The 15653-nt window shown below is 38.5% G+C and overlaps 1 pseudogene; it reads right to left on the reverse strand.

Moving 5' to 3' along the window:
- LOC129734895 (solute carrier family 12 member 2-like) overlaps window positions 1–8971 on the reverse strand; it is a 31495-nt pseudogene extending 22524 nt beyond the window's left edge.
- Window positions 8972–15653: the final 6682 nt, after the last annotated feature.

Raw genomic sequence — 15653 nt, forward strand, 5'->3', positions numbered from 1 at the left:
GAAAGAATACACTTACCATATGTACATGGCCACAGATCATCAAGCCCACATTTTTGGTGAAAGCACAGACAAGGTGAAGCAAAGCTGGATGTGAGTTTGAAGCACCTGTCATAATTAAGCACTGAGGTCTAATAACTGTGGATAGGGGGGAAAAATGGTTAGAAGTAATTTCCTCTGGAGCTTTGTTATCTTACTTTGTAAAAAAGAGAGGCCACGAGACTGTAATCCTCATAGGAGAGGTAATACCATCATCTGCTTTTAGAAGATTATGTTAAATTAGGACAAGATCAATCTGACAATTGTCAGCATATGTATGATTAATTGGTTCCAAACTTAATAATCCCACTAAGTCTGAATATTTAAACATTTTAAAAGATCAGAAACAGAATTTAGACAAGACTAAGAGGGATAAATTTCTTCCCCCATTGCTGCGGGCATTTCGGGCGAGCGGGAGTCAGATTCAAATACTCACAGAGTTCAAGATCTGATCCGTTTATTGTACAAACCAGGTAGACTTTTATAAGGCATTCTATAAGCGTGCAATAATGTGGTTGGCTATTTTACAAGCGTATAATAGTATGATTGGTTAACAATTGTTTACTGGGAAGATTTCTGTTTCTGCTTGTTCTGGCATGTAGGCTCCTTTCTGCGGTTTCCCAGCTCCTCTTATCACGTCCCGTTGGCCTTGCTTTTGAGCAAACATCTGCAATTTGCTCCTTTTTCTTCATCCCACTGTTCTGGCCGTAACCTCGTCTTATTTCTTCAGTATTTTTCCACTTGCTTCAGAGTTCAGTATAATCATTCAATACAGCAAGAGCCCCAACACCTCCCCCTTTCTTTTTAAATACAGCATTAATACTGCGTTCCACACAGCTCTGAAAACATTGTAAAAGGCAAGGCACTAAAAGTAACAAAAGAATAACAAACAACAATATAGACAGACCTTGTTTCAATAAATCCCTCAACCACCCTCAATTCTTGTTGAGGTAAATAAATTGATACATTTAAACGGTAAATCAACTGTTGCAAAAAATACATATTTTTAACAAGTGTAGTATTCCACCAGGTACAGTTATCACTAAAGCCAAAATTCGTGTCATTATACTTCTTATCTAACCAACCCCAATATGATTGATTTATAGCCGTATAGTTTACTCCCAAAGGCTCAAAAGCTAGTTCAAAGCAGAAACGCATTTCTTGTAGGTGACATCTGAAGCACTTTTTTTCCTTTTTTTTTTCTTTTTTTTTTTTTTTCCTTTTTTTTTTTCTTTTTTTTTTCTTTTTTTTTTCTTTCTTTTTTTTTTCTTTTTTCTTTCTTTTTTTTCTTTTTTCTTTCTTTTTTTTCTCTTTTTTTTTCTTTCTTTTTTTTTCTTTTTTCTTTTTTTTTTCTTTTTTTTTTTCCTTTCTTTTTTTTCTTTTTTCTTTCTTTTTTTTTTCTTTTTTCTTTTTTTTTTTCTCTTTTTTTCTTTCTTTTTTTTTTCTTTTTTCTTTTTTTTTTTTTCCTTTTTTTTTTCCTTTCTTTTTTCTTTTTTTTTTTTTTTTTGGGGGGGGGGAGGGGTTTGTAATCAAGTCCGTATTTTTCCTTGAGAAGCTTAAGCTGTTCCTCTTGTTTCAGGAGAGTTTCCAACTCTGATTTGTCGAATAGGTCCGTATTTCCCAAATAAATCATACATTTCCTCCGCTGTGATTTTATACGGCAGGTTCCGAATATAAAGGATCCGATTGACCTCTGGGGGCAGCCAGATGTTAGCTCGCTTGGCCGCTTGCACTGCCATGGCGCCGATCGGAGCGGGGGGGGGGGGTGGAGGGGGGGTGCCGCCTCGGAGAGAAACCGCGGCCGGGACGGGGCCTGCCGGGCCGCACGCCGCCGCTCGCCGCTTGTTCCTTTTCAGGACACCAGGGTGGTAATTGCGCGACCATACCCCTTACAGCTCGATACGTGCGAGCCAAAGTCTTTACCCCCTTAGTCCCAACTTGCACAGATTCCCATAAGTCCTCTCCTACTTTCTTCCATGTTTCATTATTATATACATCTTGCGTAGAAGCAAGGTAACCACGGCGGCGACTCCAACATAGCAGATCAACTACTGCCTGCCGTGAGACTGGCGTTTCAGTTTTTTCTGCCAGTTTCATCAAACTGTCTACAGTTGCTTTTTCCACCACTGATGCAGTGATTCCCATCCTGCTTAAATTTCCTGACTCACCGGTCAGCCGTGCACGTTCCGCCTTTCTTCGGGCGCCCAGCTCTCTCTCCGCTGGCAGCAGGATCCTCGCCGGCTCCGCAGCTTGTAACACGATCCTTAATGAATCTTCCTGACTTTTAACCGATCCTGTCGACCCTCATCGGATCACGTCGGGGGTCACCAGATGCTGCGGGCATTTCGGGCGAGCGGGAGTCAGATTCAAATACTCACAGAGTTCAAGATCTGATCCGTTTATTGTACAAACCAGGTAGACTTTTATAAGGCATTCTATAAGCGTGCAATAATGTGGTTGGCTATTTTACAAGCGTATAATAGTATGATTGGTTAACAATTGTTTACTGGGAAGATTTCTGTTTCTGCTTGTTCTGGCATGTAGGCTCCTTTCTGCGGTTTCCCAGCTCCTCTTATCACGTCCCGTTGGCCTTGCTTTTGAGCAAACATCTGCAATTTGCTCCTTTTTCTTCATCCCACTGTTCTGGCCGTAACCTCGTCTTATTTCTTCAGTATTTTTCCACTTGCTTCAGAGTTCAGTATAATCATTCAATACAGCAAGAGCCCCAACACCCCATCTTTTAAGTCACATCCTTTTACATGTTCTGGCTTAGATTCTCTGTCCAACAGAACTGGAGCCATATGCTTTTATTGCTATCATTCAGAAGGAACAACCAAACTACTGTAAGTGAAATAAGTTATTCATTATTCATTCATTATTCATCCATTATTTCATTATTAATTGATCTTTATAATAAATTTTAGAAGTTGAAGTATACAGTCTCATTCATTTCAGAAAAATTTTTTTTAAACCATAAGAATCACTAAAAGTAATTTGTCCATCTGTCTCAGTCCCTACAACAGCTGCAGTTCATTTTCCATACTAGAACCAGTTAGTTTTAGGATGTACCTCTACAATTCAAAACATTTTTTGCCATGGGTTAGAAATCAGTGTCAGTCTAAAAAAGAGTAACAAAAAAGTACTCCTAAAGCCAGAGTACTTTTAACTGGCTCATGTGGAGATCTATACCTCCTCTGGAAAATTATTAGAGAAGTTTATAACTCAAAAAGCTATTGTATTGGGTTTATGTGGCAAGGTTTCAGTACCAGGTGGGGCGGAAGGGGTGGCTCTGAGAAGGGAAAGGGGCTACCCCCATGTTAGACAGAGACAGTTGCAGTCAGCTCCAAAACAGACACACTGCAGCCCAAAGATGAGCCAATGAGTGAAGCTGGTAGTGCCTCTGTGATAACGGTTAAGAAAGGGTAAAAAACACCGCACAGCAGCTGTGAGAAAGAAGAGTGAGAAAAAGTGTGAGAGAAACAATTCTGTAGATACCAAGGTCAGTGAAGAAGCAGAGGGAGGAGGTATTCCAAGCATCAGAGCAGAGATTCTTTTTTTTCTTAAGTCAGACTCTTTTTTTTTTTTTTTTTCCCCCCATTAATATGACTGGATGTAATAGTAGGATATTTGTAAATAATGAGAGATTTTAATGTCACATAGTCTTAGAACTTCAGAAAGAACAGTAATTTCATAATTCGACTTCAAGTTTTGCAGTTTATGCTTACAACATCCAGCTCTTCAGAAGTGGAAAGTTCATTAATATCCATATTAATATATTGGTAATTTACAGTTTTACTATAATATACATTGGGGTTGTGCTGATACCTATCATAATTGGCTGACATCTTACTTCAAATATCTGTATCTATGCAACACAGACATTGTGAGTACCTGTCCTATTTTTTGTTTTGTTTAATTTTAGTCACCTCCAAGAGAGGCTAGGTGGCAGAACTGGTGTATTTTCCCCAAATGACAGGCAATATTATCAATCTTTTCTTTGAAAAATACTCCATCGCTGCCAGGTTCTGGATTCTGGACTTAACCTCGACAGCAAATAGCACCTGTATCAAGAATCTCTCCTAAAACTCACTCCTTAAATTATGCTCTAAGTAGGCAAATTCCCTTCTGTAAACAACAGAAGATTTTAGTAGCTAGATTCATTTGCTAGCACACTGAGCATAACTATGACAGAATAAGACATTTCTTAGACTTGTAGATGCAAGGGATGAGTTGCTCGACTAAGTGTCAATAGTATAAACCCTATGCCAGGCTTGGGCAGAATTGTAGAGGAATGAAGGCAGTGGGTTGATTAGCATTGATAACATGCAGCTGTGGCCTTGCCTCGCAGGCAGTGGGTTGATTGACATGGATGATGTGCAGCTGTAGCTCATTCCTGCTAAGTGGTTAAATAGCCCTGAGGATTGTGGGAGAGGAGGTTGGATGGAGGAGGAGTAGTGTGGTCTGGCCTCTGGAGGAAGGAGATACAGCACAGATGGTAGAATTTGACCAATGGTAAAGCTTTGTTGTAGCCTACTTGTTTGTTGGTGCTGCAACACAGCATGTAGTAGGTAACCACCCAATTTGAAAAGAGAGGAGTCAACAACAAAGGATCAACCAAGATTTGGAGGCTAGAGCACATGATGTACAAGGGAAGGGTGACAACTAAGTTAATTCAGTCTTAAGAAGGCAAATGAAGGCATCTCAGTATTGTCTTTAGTTATCTAATAGGAGGCTATAGATACGATGGAGCCAGACTCTTTCTGGAGGTGCACAGGAAAAAAAAAGATAAGGGGTAACTGAAGATATAACGTAGGACATTCCAACATTAAGGAAAAAAAAAAATATGAGGGTGGTCTAACACTGGGAAAGATTACCTAGAGCAGCTGCAAAATCTCCATCCTTGAAAATACTCAAAACTTGACTGGGTGTGGTCCTGAGCATCCTGATCTAACAAAGTTGGTTCTATCTTTGCAGATGTCTCTGCACTAAGCCAATTGAGTGGATGGTTGGACAAGATCACCTGGTGAAGTCCTGTTCAATCTATGATTCTATCTATTTAGAGGAAAGTTTAAGTAATCAATACCTTCTGTTAAATTTTTTTGAAGCACCTTTCCTCTGGAATAGCTCATTCCATAAAAGCAGCATACATACTATAGGATAGGCAATTACCTACTTCATTAGGACACTTCTTGGGCAGCCATGTTGGCTAATGAAAAAAATCAGTTCACTCCTTCAGTTGTGTGAAGACTGCTAGTGTAGCCTGTTTATCATTGCTGCACTGCAGCAGAAGAATATCCCTAACGTGAATCAGCTAGTGTTGAGGACACAACATACGTATTATACATATTTCAGGGATTTTTGGTTAGATCAGTTTTAGCCTGATCACATTGACTGAATGCCCATTAGCAGTTTGGAGCAAATCTTTCAATTTAGTTTCATCAAAAAGGAATGCAATTTACGTGCCCCAAGACCACCAGTTCATGATACAAACTGAAGTGCAGTAAACAGACTTGCTTCTCAAGTGCACTCCTGATCAGAAATAAAATACTAATGTAGATATGCCCAGAAGCTAAGATAGTGCTATTAAAAGTTATTACAACCCGTTATTACAAACCATAGGAGGTGAACAGGCAATTTAATGGAAGCCATGATAGGAAACAGCCATACCCTACTGGCTACATAGCAGAAGTAATTTCTTATGTCCTTAATACATTCATAAACTGTTACCTGAAGTTTTTCACATGATCTTCCACTCCTGAGAGACGAATAGAATGCTGTAGTGCATTCAAATAAATCAAAGCTTGTGTTGAGGATCCCCATTTCACATCTGTGGGATGATTTGAAGTTTCAATATTTTATTTAAAGCAGTTCAACATAAGACTACAGGATCACAAAATGAATGTTGAACACCAAATGGCTAAAAGACCCTACAACTAAATAGGCAATTCTATTTAAAGATTAAATTTCTGTAGAAGATGTCCAATAGATGTTACAGTTTGATATTTTATATTAAAGAAGAAAAAGGAGGAAAAAGATAAGAAAAGGAGAGGAAAACGAGAGGAAAAAGAGAACTGAGTTGCTTCCAACATTTCAAAGACTGTCAACTTCAGAGTTAAAAAAATTAACATTTTGGAAAAAAATAAGATGTTTAGTTATTCTGAATGACAGCAAAGGTAAAGTAACCTTGCAAGGCATTGTCTAAATTAAGTCAAATCCTTTCAATGAATAACTTTTGATGGAATAAAGAGGACAGACTAGATTATGCAGTTCCTTTTAGAATATTATTTTTATGAGGAAATGAAAGCTCTTAGTATCCTCTCTAGTTGTTCCCATATATGTTCCAATTTTGCTAGTTACGATTGATATATTATTTAAGTACTTTATAACCTTCACAACATAGGATTTTGCCTTTTCCTTGTTTTTAACTTCAGGAACACTTTGGCTCAATCCTGCTCCATGTTGCACTTATAATCATATAGTGTTCTTAAAGGGAAGGAAGAAAGTATATAAATTGTTCATAGCTACAGGGATAGTTTATTGAAAAAACCCACAAATGCTACACAAATACATTTCCAATTCAGAAGAGTACAGGAGCATCCCCTTTCATTTCCTGTCAAAACATGCTTTTCTGGTGCCTTCAGCATTGCAACCCAAGCTCTTCTTATACGCACCTTTCTCTCTAACTTTCATTCAAATGCTTATGTCTAAGGGCAAACATTTGAATTGGGTGGATCTTGATATACTCAGAGGAGGAGGAAGAAAACAGCAATGAATATACAGGCATAACTGCATTTCATTACAACTGGAAAGTCTGAAACAGAAGTTTGAACTAGTCATCCAAATAGAATTCTCTCATTTTTCTCTAAATAACATGACCTTTTCCTTCCTCTATCCCCTTCTTCCCCACACCAAAACCAGAAGAAAACCCTATACATACCTGGTTTCTTCTAAGTGACATAGAGTCCAAGGACTATGACGTATGTTAGAAGTGCTACCCATCAATTAATGACAAACATTACAATGCAAAACAGAATAGCTCCAACAAGAGAAATCCACATATTGTAGTATTTGAAAGCAAGATGCCAACCTAGTCACAATAGGATAGGGGAGGGAAGAAAGGAAGAAAATTTAATCACTGTTCCAAGGGAAGGTAAGAGCTGTTCGTTCATCTTCCTTCCTCAGTGCTCTACATCACATTTCATAATAATGCACATCAGTTTAAGTACTGTACAAAATAAGGACTTTGACACATTTACACTTTTAATTTTCCAACACATTTGAAATTAATTTGCATATTTTTTAAATAGAGGAGAAAATTAGAAACATTTCCATATCTAAAAGAGTGTCTCAAGGAGCGTTTGAAGATGCTTGTACCAGTGTATCTGTGGCGTATTGATGCACGGACTCCAAGAGCAGATCGAAGACTCAAAGACACCTTAAAGACACCTCGAAGAAGACACTTTATTAAAATCAAGCTAGCCTTTTATACCTTTACAGCGGGCTGACGTATCAGCCTGTAACTATGCTCAGTAATTTTCCATTCTAGCTCTTTTTTCTATTGCAGACACAGCAACTTAGCAACTCCCTTTATCTACAAGGCCACAAGCTCTGCAGACAACTCCGTATCTTAAAGTTTCTCTTCTTGCTCCCATGGCTTCCTTCCAACAAGCATAACTATGTCTCTCTCCCAAGGTTGGTTTTTGCTCACTGATGCCATCAAGCTAGCTCGAGAAATACCCACATCTCCCCCTTCTTTATATATATATAAAAAAGGCTTGTTTCAATGCTCTGTTATAGTTTGCACACATTTTAACACACATGGAATACAGATCAGAATACATATAAAAATGAATAAGCACCCTACACCTATTTGTAATAAGCTCTTTATCCATGCAGTTAAACCTAATCTACCAAAAAGATTTCAGAAAATGTTAAAACCATCACTTTGTTGTAGTTTCTGTACTCCTCCTTGCAGGTCTTCAATACTTTTGTGAATAGATTCAGAATGATCAGACAGATTCATACAACAAAGTCCATCAAAATCCTGACAACCATGACCTTGCACTAATAATAGAAAAATGTATTGCAGCTCTATTCTTCAGCATAGCATGTCTTATTGAATCAACGTCTAGCAGTAGTCCACTCAGGGCTAATGAAGTTGCATTAGTTTGTTTTGCAAGCCAGCAGCCAAGCTTATTCAAGGTGGTTAGCGCTTGCGCTGTTCCTACTCCTGGAGCAAATATAGATGCTGCTATAATTTCACTAGGGCTCCAAGATTCCATATTATCTTTACAATCAGTTTTAAAGGCATGTATAGTGCATTTGTGGTGGCATAACTTATGAGTTATAATCATGGATGTATTGAGTGTTCACAAAGTTAACCTTCCAATGCTACATGGTCTTCACAAATTAGAAATAATCCTGCAGGCAGTTTAAGTGGACGATTGCTAGACTTTGATATGTTAGGAGAAATATAATTACACCAAGCACTAGCATTTCTATATGCAGGTATGGTAGCATTTAACCATTGAATCGGTTTTATATCATATTTGCCTGTTTAGTTGAAGTATACACAATAATCCATTTTTACAGATCCTAATAAATCCAGTTCCTGTGGTTCAATCCCACCATATGCTAAATATGGAACACAACCATCCCAATTGTTAAACACATCACCAAATCCCTGAATTATGATCTGTTTATCTGAGGGGACGGGCCAATCATCAACAGGTTGGCCAGCCAGACAGGTTGTAAAAGGATTTTCTGGAGAAGCAGTTGACAGGCATAGTGTGTCCTGTCCTGTGCGATTGGACAAGGTTACCCAGATGTTGGTTTTGGGTTGAGGCGGGATCCATATTGATGCAGCTGACATCATGGCACAGATGATGGCAATGACTGAGATAACGATGGCTTGATCCATCAAGCTGGTACCCATCTTGGGCCAGAACCTGTGGAAACACAAGCATACCCTCTACCCCAAGTTAATAACAGAAAAGGACCTTCCCATTGATTTGTTTGTAAATTTTTTACTATAACTTGGGCTTTCTCATTAGAATTTGAAGCATTATGTAAGCCAAAATGACCTTGTATAGGAGGTCCATCCTCCGTCCAATGATTTAAAAAATTCAAAACATAACAGGCTTTAGCTATATGCTCTTGTGGGATTAACCCTAGACTCCCCCTTTTTTGGTTTTGCAACATAGTTTTAAGAGCGCTATGTGTGCGTTCGATAATGGCTTGGCCTGTGGGAGAATGTGGAATGCCTGTAATACGCTGAATTCCCCATTGTTGAAAAAATGTCTGTGTCTTATGCGCTATATAGCCTGGGCCATTATCTGTTTTTATAGCTATTGGAACTCCCAGGGTGGCAAAGGCCATAATAAAATGTCTGCAAGCATCTTTTGCTTTTTCACCTGAGTGTACCGATGCATAAATACAAGATGAAAAAGTGTCGTTAGAGACATGGACATATTTGTACTTGCCAAACTCTGGTACATGAGTAACATCCATCTGTCAAATTTCAAGTAATGAAAGACCTTGAGGATTAGTTCTGATCAACGGTGCAGGCAAAACTTGTTGACAATCAGGACGCCATTGTATAATTTGCCTCGCTTAGTCTTGAGTCAGTTGAAATGTGCGTTGCAGTACTTTTGCATTTTGATGATATAATTCATGAGGTAAATGACCCTGTGCAAAACTGTCAGGTAAGACCTGCATGGTACCTGCAAGCCTATCTGCTTGTGTGTTTCCCTCACTTATGGGGCCGGGTAGGGAGGTATGTGAGCATACATGTTGTATAAAATATGGATGTGCCTGTCGATCCAGGAGCCACTTGAGCTCCCAGAGAAGAGCAAATAAGGCTTTGTGTGAGACTTCCTTCAAAAAGGAGCATTCTAGCCTAGAAACAAGGCCTGCCACGCAGGCAGAATCTGTGATAATGTTTGTTGGGGTGGTCCATAATTTGAAAACACAGACTACTGCAGAGAGTTCTACTACCTGAGGCGATCCTGTGACAATATGTATGTTGCTTTTCCAGTTTCCTTCATCATCTCTCCAAACTATCACTGCTTGGCCTGTCTTGCCAGACCCATCAGTGAATACTGTAGGGGCATCAGCTATTGGTGTGATAGCTAGTTGTGAAGTAGGTAAAAGAGAAAGAGAGTGCAGGGATTGTATAATTTTGTGTCCTGGGAAATGAATACTTATATGTCCTGTAAAATTCGCTAGAGCTCACTGAAAAACAAAAGAATGGTGAGTTAAAAAAGTTAGCTGTTTTGTATCAAGAGGCAAATAGATAATATTAGGTTCAACACCATCTAAAGTTAATAAACGCTCTCTTCCTTTCTGAATTACCATAGCTATCATTTCAATAGCTGTGGTAACTTTTTTTCCAAAATTATGTGGTAAAAATATCCATTCCAGAATAATCAAAGGATATATGTCTTGCGGAACCCACTGTGATAAGAGACCATAGGGTTGAAAAGTTGAATAAAAAATGAAAAGGCTAATAGGTAGGGTGGTCCATTTTTTGCCTATGAGTGACTTGACCTGCTAATTTTACCACCACTTTATCAAGAGCAGTTTTTGCAGAAAGGATAAGTGTTCAAGGAGACATCAAGTCTGGATCTCCTTCCAATAGTTTAAAGAGGGGGTGGAGTTCTTCAGTAGATATCCCTAAGAGAGGACGAGCCCAATTTATGGTTCCTAAACAGTTTCTGTAAATCGTTCAGAGTCCTTATTTCTGTTTGCAAGGTGATACATTGAGGTTGGATGTTTTGTTCTGATATTTTCCATCCTAAATATCACCAAGGTGGTGTTTCTTGTATTTTTTCTTCTGCAATTTTGAGTCCCGCTGTCGAGACTGCTTGGACTACTTGCCGTTTCACTTCTTGGGCTGTCTGTTTTGATTCTGCAGCAATTAAGATCTCATCCGTATACTGGTGCTGCCACTTGTACCGGTGCACAGACTGCTGCAGCTCCGGGGGGGCCATTCAGAGGGGTAATTTGTTATCATAGCGCAACCCCTCGTGGTGCTCCACTTGGGGTTTCCCAGTAAGGTCAAAGACTGGCCATCCCAGTCAAATTTTGATTGACATTGATTGGCATAATGATGCCCTTTACGACAGCACGGACAGATTCCAGATGGACCCCCTTTATTATTTACTTTTGCTTTCAGACACTTCTTTTGTAGGTGGCCGTACTGACTACACGAAAAGCATTGCTGTGACTTAACTGATAGCATTGCAAATGCTTCCACAATCAGAGACAAATCATGCTGTCTAGACCCAATATTCATACAAGCATTCAACATATCATCAGTGCTAGGATTCTTTAAAGATCATAATACTTTCTGTCAGTCAGGGTTGGCATTTTCAATAGCAAGTTGTTTAAAAATATATTCACGTGCTTTCTCATTATCAATATGCTTTTCCAAAGCCTCATTAAGTCTGTCCAAAAATTTCATAAATGGTTCATTTGCTTGTTTAATTCTGACAAAAAGCTGCCTCTGTTTACCTGCTTCAGGGACAGTTTTCAAAGCACGGAACGCCTATTGTTTTACTTGCTGCAAACCTGCCTGGCAAATCCTAGCTTGCGCAGCATTGGTGCTATGATCAGCTTGCCCTAGTAATACATCTACATTAACCGCTCGCAATGGATCACGTGCCCCCAACACTGAGTTTTCAGTAGCTTGGATGCCTGCAAGCTGCCTCGTTTCTGACTCCCACATAGTGTATTGCATGTCCGTCATTATCAAGTGAAACAACGTTTTAAAATCATTAGGGGTAAACACATGAGTATCACAGAGAGACTCTATTAAATGAGTAGTATAAGGAGCCCCAAGCCCATGGTCTGTCACTGTTCTCCTGATATCTTTAATAAAAGCATACGAGAGAGCTTCCCATTGCGGATCTTGATCTGGCACATACACCACAGGGAAAGCACTCAGCACATCTGTATCCCCTGCTTGCTTTGCTTCCCCTTTTACAGCCACCCATTTATCATGAGGGTCTGGAGGATATAATTCAGGCTCTTTTTCTGGATCAGTAAGCTCTGGGTCAAAAGGATTATCCATGTCATCATCGAGAGTATCAGGCGGCAGAGCCGCAAGAGCAGTAGCAGCAGGTTTAGTTTTTGGTCTTACGGCAGCGTCTGCTAAAGAGTGTGGCAGTGAAGGAGCTGAAGAAGCTGTTTCCGCTTCCTTTGATTGTGAGCCAGCATGAGCTTTTAAAGTTTCAAAAATAATTCACCAAGGGCTCAACAAAGTAGCTGCTACCTTATAATTTTTTGTAGCAGTCCCATAGATGGATGCCTATTTTATCCCAAATCTCTGGAGTATAAATGTTAGTGGTATTAACAGATGGGTCAGCTTTTGATGCCCATAGAAGAATGCGTTTTAATTCTTGCTCATCTATTTTCTTCCCATACTTCTTAGGAATGTTAGTAAAAACTTGTAAAACGGTTCTCTGCTCCTTTGTTAAAGCAGTCCCCATACTCAGCCACTTACCTTCATCCTGCGATAGGTAATTGAGCGCACTGGATACTCTTCCTTTCAGCATGTAGTCCTGTAGTTCGGCTTTGCTACACCACCAGATCAACAGCTAGTCAATTTCGGGCCTCGCGTTGGGCACCATTCGTGGTGTATTGATGCACGGACTCCGAGAGCGGATCGAAGACTCAAAGATACCTTGAAGAAGACACTTTATTAAAATCAAGCTAGCCTTTTATACCTTTACAGCGGGCTGACGTATCAGCCTGTAACTATGCTCAGTAATTTTCCATTCTAGCTCTTTTTTCTATTGCAGACACAGCAACTTAGCAACTCCCTTTATCTACAAGGCCACAAGCTCTGCAGACAACTCCGTATCTTAAAGTTTCTCTTCTTGCTCCCATGGCTTCCTTCCAACAAGCATAACTATGTCTCTCTCCCAAGGTCAGTTTTCACTCACTGATGCTGTCGAGCTAGCTCGAGAAATGCCCACATATATCTATTAAAACAGGCTACTAGAACCTTTGGCAATAACTTGCATTACACAGTTGATTTTTTTTTTTGAAGGTAGTATAACAGGAATTATCAAGTGTCTTTATCACATACTAACTGGTTCTAGGTGTGTGTTTTTAGCATTTACACATGACTAGGTATTTTTACACTAAAAGAAAAAGGACAGATGTATCCTAGCAGAATGCAAATATGTCGAAGTACTGATCTGCCACCATTTTACGCCCTTATTTGTCACAAGTTTATCCAAGATCAGGTAAATACACAGCCCCAAGACACCACCACCCCCAAAACACACAAGGTTAACAACTGTATTAGACATATACACCTGTTATGTAGACATTGAGTTATGCAAATGCTATGAAAAAAATAATGTTATTTACCAGTTCAGTAGATGAGAACCTTTTAGTGACATTATTTCATCATGAACCAATAGAGGACTGAGCATAAGTTCCATTGGTTCTACAAGTATTGTCATTTGACTTCTTCCTTTATTCTAACTAGTCTCCCACACCAAACAAAGGCTATAAAAATATGGCAATACTACCTTGCAATTCCAGTTTCTTCTGCACTGGAAGGCTAAATATATTGAGATAAATCCAAAGAAGAGAAAAGGGTGGGTCTTGAACTCCAGATACTGAATTAGCAAGAAAGCATTCTTCAAGTGATAGTCCTTAAAGAAACGTAAATACAGAAAGGAGATACAACAGTGGCAGATGTCATCAGAGATCCATTTGAGAGTTTCTGAATAAATACTGAATTATCTTGTGTTCTCTTAGCAATGATGGCCAAAATCAGTAGCTCTCAAGCTTTACTAGGCATGGATCACTTAGTCCTCAAAATTTCAGAAAACCCAAGCTAACAGAAACATATTAAGCTTGTAATTCAGATGCACCATGAAAGTAAAATAGATGTTTAATAACTAAACTAAACGAGACATTTAACTTACTACCTTATAAGATGTATTTCTGCATCTAGAAATTGCAAATTAAACTTTCACCCAAAAAAACTACATGGTTTTCCATGCTATCAACTGTTTTGAAGTGCTACACGCTTTCTCAAAATAATTCATTCAGGAGATTTCTTTCCTTGTGTGGCTTGATCAAAAGGTGCAGCAATGTACTGAGTTCTGAAGAACCTCAGAAGCAGTGGACAGAGCATTAATATATATGCAGTATGTCTCTAGCTGAAACCTCATTTCTCAAACAGCACAGAACAAGAGACTAATAAGATTAAGAGACAATCAAGTATGGCAAATGGTAACAGCAGACAAAGCTAGTGTGAGCAATTTGACTAACACTATCCATTTTTATTTTAAATGAAGAGTTGAATCAACAGTACTAATGTTAGTGTACTGTTATAGACCACTACCCTATGGCAACAGTGATGAGTACTCCCTCTTCAGTGAGAGATGAAAGAGCTCGATGCTCTCCTTTCCTTGAAGCAGTATGGTACAAAGTATTTGGTTTTGTACTCCCACCATCACAAAGAACAGTGATCAAATTGCAGAATGTGCCGTGTTAGTCTACAAATTGCTATGATTAAATGCAGTATTGCTACAGTTCAGATTTATTCTAATTCTAGATAGAGCTATATCTAGAAGACAGGAGAAGAGAGTCCTAGAACTAAACAGATTTAGAATGTGGGCTTAAAATCAAACTGAGCATTAAACCTCAAGGACGTTGTTATCAACTCATGAGATGGAATAGTATGCTTCATAAGGACAAAAGGATATTGGATTTATTATAATTTAAAATTAACCAATTAATATGAATCCAAGAGCAATTAAGAATGTTAGAAGATATCCTCTCAGTGGTTCATTGTTCTTCCCATATCCTTTAGCAAACATCAGAAATCCTGGATAAATGCTGTCCTTGCACAAAGCCTAAGAAAAAAAAAAAGATTCAAAAGTTAATATGCATTTTGTTCAAAAATGTATCCTTATTAATGCTTACTAATGTGGTCTTTCACTACATACATTATCTTCCAAAAAGAAGAAGGTTTATAGCCAACGTGTTCTATTTGTAATTGTCTTTGCATTTTGCATTTCTTACATTCTTCAGTAATTTCTACCTATAAGGACAAGCTTTGCTTTTTTGCAAGTGGTTGACTATTGTACTTTACTGGCATCTTACAATAACAAAGAATCTTTAGAGACAAAACAGTGTTTCCTGAGAAATTGGAAAGTTTGTGCAATGTAAAATTAATTCTCTGCTTCAACACTTGCATTTATATTCTGCAACAAAACCCTTTCCATGTTTGACTCCTTACTGAACTTTCGGGGAAAAAGATTGTTAGAGGATACTAAAGTTTTACTGAATGAAAGAGAAGTCGTTAAAATTAAATTAAAGGGTTAAAAAGAAGGTAAACCAAAATACTTTCAGGAACACCATCAAAATCAATGTAAAGTGACTTATACTGGTACAGTTATATTGAGTTATTTTCATAACGTGTTATCTGAGGCTTAAGATTCAACAGCTACAAGTTTTACTTAATGCTGTTTTCTTCTATGTTTACTTCTAGAAAGGAACTAATTGGATATCTAATCTTTGCATGTGTTCCATTGACACAAAATTTAAACATTTCTTAGTGCTGAGAGAAAACAATTATGAGAATATCT

The sequence above is a fragment of the Falco cherrug genome, assembly GCF_023634085.1.
Source record: "Falco cherrug isolate bFalChe1 chromosome W unlocalized genomic scaffold, bFalChe1.pri SUPER_W_unloc_1, whole genome shotgun sequence".
In the NCBI taxonomy this organism is placed as follows: Eukaryota; Metazoa; Chordata; class Aves; order Falconiformes; family Falconidae; genus Falco; species Falco cherrug.